Below are 7,626 nucleotides of genomic sequence, written 5' to 3' on the forward strand. Positions count from 1 at the left end.
CTTTTAAACTATACTTGGACGATTTATGAAAAAGAACCAGTTCTCAGGTTTATGAACTTGTCCTAAGTGCAACATAAGCTCATCAATATTTGTACCATAAATCAAATTATTTTCATCAATAAAGTACTGAGAAAGTTTTTTATCAGCTTCAAAAGCCCAAAATTTTGAATTTTTGTGAAGTAAATTCCAACCTTGCAGTCTCGATCCTAACAGTTCAGCTTGATTTTTTGATAAATTTAAATCACTAACCAAGTCATTTAATTCACCTTCTGATGTAAGATGTGACTTGTTGGAAGATAATTCAAAATCAAAATCATTGTTGTCTTATTCAGTACTGCTTGATTCTTCATTGCTGCTTTCAAAACATACATTCATAGGTGGCTTAGGAACTGGAATAATTTCACTGTGAGGTACAGGCCTGACTGCAGATTGCAATGAAGGATATTTTACAGTATGTTTAGATTTTTTTTGGAATTCCAGACACTTCTTGAACAAAAGTAACAATTGGTTACATGATCCTTTGGTTCATGCCAAACCATAGGTACACCAAATGGTAAGCCCTTCCATGTATCTTTCAGCCATCCTCTTAAATATATAGAACAATTAATGCATACTATATAAGGAGCCCACGTCTTATCCCGATCACCAATTTTACACAGAAAGTACAAATGATTTGCTTTTTTAATTAAAGGTGTAATGTTTTTTCTATTTGATTTTACGGTAAACTCACCACATACATAACAAAAGTCATCCACATGATTTATACAATTACAAGGTATTACGATACTGCACTGTTACCAAACTTAAAGCAGCAGTAAGACTGAAAATTAATTAAAACAAAAAAAATTAATTAAGTCAAAATTAATTCATTCCTAAATCCAGTGCTTAAACAAACATCACAGCTGTGTTTTCAGCTACATGTTTTGACCTCCACAAACATAATTAATCTTGTCCATGAAGGCTTGCTCTTCAGTATTAGATACTGATGATGAAGCACTATTTATAGCTTACAAATTATATTAACAAAGTTAAGCAATAAAAAATGAGCTAACAAAATACTATATAGGAGCTTAAAATGCTAACTATTTGATGAAAAATGAAAAAAATCCTTTAATTAAAATTTAAAAAATTTTCAAAATGGTGGGCGATTTTGAGTACATATTCGTCAAAGATTCTGAGTTCATATTCGTTTTCAGCATCAAAAACCAGATTAAAATCATGTATCACATGTTAGGAAACAAAAATTATGTTTATCAGTGTTGTCTTTGTGAGCTGCTGTAATAACTAATAACCCAATAAGTGATTTTATTTTGATTATATTAGTTATTTTTATAGTGGCATGCTTTGTTTTATATGCAACAGATTTTATTAAAATTGTTTCATTAGTGAATTTTGTGATTTTTTTAAACATCAAATCTGCTATAATAAGAATGCTTCTAACGGTTTTTCTATTTTTTCTGCTTTGTTGTTGAGTTTCTGGGTGAAGTGAATGACGTTTCATTTAGTTCTTGTTCGCATATTTTCCTTACCCTTTGAGGACCATTTGTGACCATTTTTTCCTTTCAAATTGGTTTTTGAAGGAAGAAGAATATTCCTGTGTGATGGAGCATGTTGGAGAAATAGATTGATGATCAACAGTTTCATCATTTTCGATATAGTCTGAGTCAGTATCACTCAACTGCTTCTGAATTAGTTTCATATAAAGCTATAGCATCACCATTTTCAACATCACTTTCATCATCATTTTCACTTAGAATATTATCTTTAACAGACAAACAATCTCCATCAAGTTCTGATAAAACGTTTCGAATTTCAAAACTAGTATTTAGTAAATCACACGTACTTTATAAAAAATACAACATAATATATTTCAAAATGTATGGAAAAAATATTTTTATAATAGTTAAGAAAAACAATACTACATATACTTAATTACAGTTTGAAAAATGGTACTACCACAACTGGTTTAAAAATTTGGTATATTTTCAACTCTATGTGCAGATAGAAAACACTAACGTAAATCATGTTTTGCCTGTCAGACTATCTAAATTCATTGATGAAAAATGGGTATAGTTGTCGCTTTGGCCAATACTGACAGAATGTTTTGAAAGGAAGCTACTTGGGAGATAGAATAATTAATCTCATCCCTTCCTAAGTATAAGCTATTTCTAAAGGGTGTAGTCTGTCAGACCAAGCATTTTGATTCTAGGGTTAAAAGATTTTTTCTTTTGTTTAGTCTTGCAGTATAATCTTAATCATTTAAGTTAATGGGAATCAAACTTCACATCTTACACTTCTGATATCAATTTATTAATACATGAACAACTATGCATGATTATTGAGAAGGATGAAATAAGACAAATGTTACTTATGTTATAATATTTTATATGGTAGAATAACACATGTAATATTAAATAGTCTGTAATTAAATAGTCCCAGCGACAGCGATCCTGTTGGACCCCTGCTGCTTGCCCCCCGAAAGCTGGCCTTCTGCCCCCACTTTGAGGCCAAGCACTACCCTGTGTTCAAACTTTTCTTCCTCAAATTTCTTCAAGAGTACTCTTTGAAACCAAATCGAACATCTGTTCCAACCATTCTTCGACCACATTATTGTTGTCATCACCTCCTCAGGTGATATGTCTTCAGGGAATGGCCTTTCTACCTCCCATCTTGGACACTGCAGAAAGGTATGCTCAGTATTGTCCATACCCTTACAATACTTGCACATCGTCAATTCATGTCTTCTTCTGGCATGGAGGTAGACCCCAAACGTCCATGGCCCGAAAGCCACTGGACCGTCCAGAAATTCATCTCCCCATGTCCTCTGTTAATCCAGGACCTTATGGATGGTATTAGACGATGCATCCATCTTCCAGTCTTCGCATCGTTCCACCTCTCTTGCCATTTATCTACCAAGTTCCTCCTAGCCTCTTAGGATCCTTGCCTTTGTGTCTAGCTAAACTTTCTTCCTCCAGGAGATCCACCAGTGGCATTTCTGTGATCACCAGGACCGCCTTTAGGGGTACCGTCCTGTACACCTGGACTACTCTCAGTGCCAGTCTCCAATAAATACTATGCACCCTTTGCCTATTGTGCTTAATTTTAAGGGCTCCATACCATACTGGTGCCATGTACATCATGGCACCACCATGGTGACGGAAATTACCATGGCCGCTATAACTTTCTTCTTAGAGGTTCTTGAGCCCCTGACATTTGCCATTGATCTGGTTACCGATGAGGTGACCCTTTCAGTCTTCTTGCATACCTCTGCCACATGTGCCATGAACTCCCTCATCTTTTGAGTCAGACACCGAGATGCCTGCTCTCCCAGAGGGGGGGTCATATCAGCTCCCTCCAGTCCAACTGTGGTTGGCACCCTTCTCTGTCCCATCATGAGCACTGCCTCTATTTTACAGAAAATAAAACTAGTATTTAGTAAATCACACGTACTTTATAAAAAATACAACATAATATATTTCAAAATTTATGGAAAAAATATTTATGGCTAAAAAGGGCCTACAGAGGCCCTTTTTAGCCATCCATCCCGCCACTCTTTCTAAAGTTTTGTTGGATAATTGCCTCACCTGCTCTACCATACATACCATACATGCCTAAACCACTATCGCCAGGTCGTCTGCAAACGCTGTTAGCTCCACTTCTGGTGGAAGTTTTAGGCTCAACAGTCCATCAAAAGCCACATTCCAGAGCAGGGGCTCACTATCAATCCTTGGGGTACCCCCCACTCATGGCCACAACTACCAACTCCCCCTCTTTTTAAATAGTCGCTGCCACCATTTCCCTACCTGTAAGATACTCTTGGACCATCCTGATCTGGAAGTCCACCTTCCTCTCCATCAGGGATCTCAAAATTGCATCCCAATAAATACTATTAAACATGTTATCTGAGTCGACCAAGATTATTAGTGGTATTCTCCTCTCTATTACCTGCTGCCACCACATTCATCAACTCCATTACTCTGTTGATCGCTCCTGTGGTTGACCTTTTTTTTTCTAAATCCAAATTGGCTGTCTGAAAAGCCCTCATGCCTTCTTAGTTCAATCTACAATTGACGAGTCAGAAGGGCTTCAAAGATTTTCCCTAATGTATTGATTAGTGTTATGAGTCTGTATTCCTTCTCCTTAGGTACCAAGACCAATCTGGCCAATTTCCAGCTCCTGGGTATCTGCTCTTGGCAAGTAGCTCTATCAAACACCTCTAGGAACATCAATGGTGATGCCTCAACAAGTACCTTCATGATTTCTGCCGATATCCCGGTCCCTTCCGGGGTTTAAGTTTGCCACCTGTGAATTGTAATTCTTCAATTGTGAACTGAGGAATCTCTTCGGCCACGATTTCTCTCCTTTTCCAATTCCTGTTCTTAGGAAAGAGTTCTTGCACTACCTCTACCAATTGTGCATTCAGCAACCTGGGTATTGCTTTTCCAAATCTCCCCATCACAATGCAATATGCATCTCTGCAGGGATCATCTTCTAACCGATTATATATTTCTTTCCATCTCACCTGTTTAGCTTTTGATGATCGCCTGTTGAATAAGTTGTTAAGTTGAACAAGTTAAACAAGTTGTTTTTGGGCCTGCTTCCATAGAGCTGTATCACTCTCATTGGTTACTGGGTCTCCTCTTCTCCTTTGCCTCGTGACCTGTTGCCGGTATTTAAAATATTTTGTTACTTAGCATTATATAAAAATATTTTATTACAGAAAATTATTACTAGAAATAAATTTGTTTTAAAATGTAAAAATGTTTTTTCTTCTTAAGTTAATTTTTATCAGTCATCTGAAAGTTAATTTGAACTTCAAAACTGTTTTTCCGCATTTAATTTTTATTACAATTCGTTAATTACATAATATTTAACAAACTTTTTCTGTTGTCTCATTTAAAATGATGTTCTTGAAACATTTTTATTGTGGTTTTCTTAATTGATTCAAATAAAAAATGAAGTTCCAGCAGATTTTTTTTTCAGTCATTACTTTTGGTCAACTTTACTTATAAATCTTTTTGCAGTAGTCGAATAAATTAAAAACTTTTGTTGTATTACATACTTATATATTAAAAAATTTCCCCTCAATGTAATTTCAGGCCCATAAGGTCTCTTTAACCCTGTTCAGCTTTTTTCCAATCTTGTTTAATAAAGGCTTGTCCAGTTTGATAATTTCTTGGTTTCAAAAAGTACACAGTAATCTTTAGGAGTGACAATGGTATTGTGCTGTAACTTCCTTTTGTATTCTTCTAAACATTCATTCAAGGGGAAAATAGTGTCATAGAGAAAATATGAATTTAATAACTTAAGAGTGTTAACCAGGACACCTTTGAGCCAAAACATTAGAATGAATATCATAATGGTGAATTCTTATTTTGCCCCACAATTGTCAGCAAACAGGAGTACCTTTTCACAATTGGTATTCCAAAGTCATTGATAAGCAACTGATGTAATTTGGAAGATCCTCTTTCACTCTATCCATGTGTAAATGAATACTTTATCCATAGGTTGCTTTCCTGTTGATGAGCCTTCATATATTTTAAAATGGTAAAAATAAAATTTTGATGCCTGATTTGTTACTTTTGGTAATCATGTTTTCTACCTGACAAATTTAGCTTAAGTATATTTTAACATTTTTATTAAAATGGCATTTTTTGTGAACCCTTATTTAAATTGATAAATATTGTCATTTTTCGATGTTAATTTGTATACATTTCAAGTGGTTGAGTACCAATACTAATAGTATATTCTCTTTAAATTATTCTTATCAACTTCATTATAAGATATAAAATTTCACAAAACTTATAATTTGCTTCTTGCTGTTGTCAAGTCCCTTGACAAATAAAGCTCTTTTACTCTTGCTATCCTATGAGAATGTGACTCTGGAGGAATAATCAGTCATTCAATAAAGGTTTTAACATACATTTCTGTGATTTATATAAATTAGATCTCTGGTTGCTCTTACAGTTCTCATCAGCTACAAAATGTTTATCAACTTTTTTACATACCTAAGGTCAGTCTATCCTTACAAAACAGGTATAAAATATTTGTTTGCTGTCTCTGTACATAGTATGCTATCCTTGGTTTTGTTCTCGTCCTCTTAGTTTGCTTTTAAAGGACTTGTCAACTTTGTACATTAAACTTATATTGTATTGAGGTAATATTTTATTCAGCATAAAAAATACAGATGAAATTCTTTTATATATTTGCATGAATACAATTGAGCACTTTGACATCAGTTTTTGAAAAACACGTTTGGATAGTTTCCTAGATGATTATGCTTTTTCCTCCCTTGTCTTTAAGATATGGAGTCATACTATCCTGTTCTCTTAGCTCGTCTCATCCATTTTCATTAACAATATTTGATTTGTATAGTAAAACAAAATATAAAATTCTTTCTCCGTACTAAATTTGCCTTAACTGCTAAAAAATGTGAAACAATTCACAAACAGCTGTTGCTCTTTTCATCTAAAGTACTTTTTCATCTGAAGTAAATTCTTTTTAGTCCTCCCTGAAGATTTACATTGTGTTCATATGTTAAGCAGCGATTGATGGTAGGATTTCCTTTTTTGAGTTGATTTGATGCATATAACCTACTTTTCACACCAGAAAAAGGGGTATATTAATTTATTACTTTACACTATCTATATGACTTTATTCCAAGAGGCAACAGTCAAGTTACATTTTTGAGAGTAGTGATATTTAATAAATAGCCAGTTTCTGTGAAGAACAGAATGAATGCAGACACTTTCACATGGACTGTAAGTACAAACTACATTTCAATAGGCTTGGCATGCTGATATGTAATAAAACTTGGTTCATTGAAGAAGACAACAGGAGGTGCTACTTTGGTATGCGATCTACCATCACCATGAGGTCTACCATATCATTATGTATATAATGTGTATATTTAATGTTAATTAGATGTGATTAAATTTGGTTAAGTTATATTGATATATGAAGTTCAGTACATAGAAATGACATTTCCTAACCAAACTTATATCTAATATTCATTTCACTCACTAACCTCATCTGATTTACACTAAATATACAAATTGTATGTAATTGTTAATAGTTTATTATTTTAAATAAATTAGGGTAGTTGATGTGACTTAACACCTCATGAGAATGGTAGACTGCATAAAAGTAGCACCTAATAGGAAACCACTTCACTTTTCAGTTTCCTTAAGCTTGTAATCCTGGCATGAAATTCAAAAATAAATTCCCTGAAACATTGTTACATTTTTACTTCCCCATTTAACTAAAAATTTGAGTCACAACTGGATGTTTTCTGATTCTGATATATGCAAAGACCACTGCAAATTTAGTCATCCTACATTTGTTATTATTCTAATTTAAATTTAAAATTAACCTTAAATGATTGATCACCACAAGCATTATTGTCATAGGGTACTTACTTATTGTTCTAACAGATTAGTGTCAGTTTTTCCTTCCTTGCAATTTATTTGCAGACTGCTGTTTATTTTGTCATCTTATGATGCCAGTTCTTTGCTTGATACTATTCTTCACCATAGTATTACATATTTTGCTGTGTACAATTTCCATCAAGTGACCAATACCCTGAAAATTATAGAACTTGTGACTTTTAAAGCACTGTACTTTGGC

This window comes from Lycorma delicatula, chromosome 1, assembly GCF_047948215.1.
Source record: "Lycorma delicatula isolate Av1 chromosome 1, ASM4794821v1, whole genome shotgun sequence".
In the NCBI taxonomy this organism is placed as follows: domain Eukaryota; kingdom Metazoa; phylum Arthropoda; class Insecta; order Hemiptera; family Fulgoridae; genus Lycorma; species Lycorma delicatula.